The sequence below is a fragment of the Phalaenopsis equestris genome, unplaced genomic scaffold (assembly GCF_001263595.1).
Source record: "Phalaenopsis equestris unplaced genomic scaffold, ASM126359v1 Scaffold000417, whole genome shotgun sequence".
Classification (NCBI taxonomy): domain Eukaryota; kingdom Viridiplantae; phylum Streptophyta; class Magnoliopsida; order Asparagales; family Orchidaceae; genus Phalaenopsis; species Phalaenopsis equestris.
Window position 1 is genome coordinate 577,119 of NW_018164858.1, and position 573 is coordinate 577,691.

Below are 573 nucleotides of genomic sequence, written 5' to 3' on the forward strand. Positions count from 1 at the left end.
TGTAAAATCATCCACATGTTACTCATCAAATAGGTTAGCTACTCCTATCAAATGAAAACAGGGTCAAAGAAAGGTAACAAAATTGAGATGGAATTGTTACTGATAAATTCATAATGGCCCTTCTAAAACACAAGTATGGGTTATACCCGATTTGTAGTGGACTCGTCAATCCAATTACTACAAGAGAACATACAAGTCTAACCATAATAAGACTAACCATAATAGTCTAACCATAATAAGAAGTTAAGAAATCACTTCCCTCATGACACACAAAAAGCAAATCAAAGTACTAACAATCCAAACATCTACCAATCATCAATCTAATTAATCAATCTATACTAAAACAAACACAATACAACACTAACAATCATAACTCTCTGTTGACCTCACTTTTGGTTGAGGTCTAGAAAACTTCTTTAGTAGCCTAGGTCTAGCCATAGGACTTTCCTATTGACTAGTCTTAGAAAATTAGAAGAGGTACCCCACCATTAGAAATTCAAAACTCTTCTTTTTACTCAACTTGAAGTTTCACATATTGATCTTAACTTCTAGCATTTAATAGGTAAGATCATT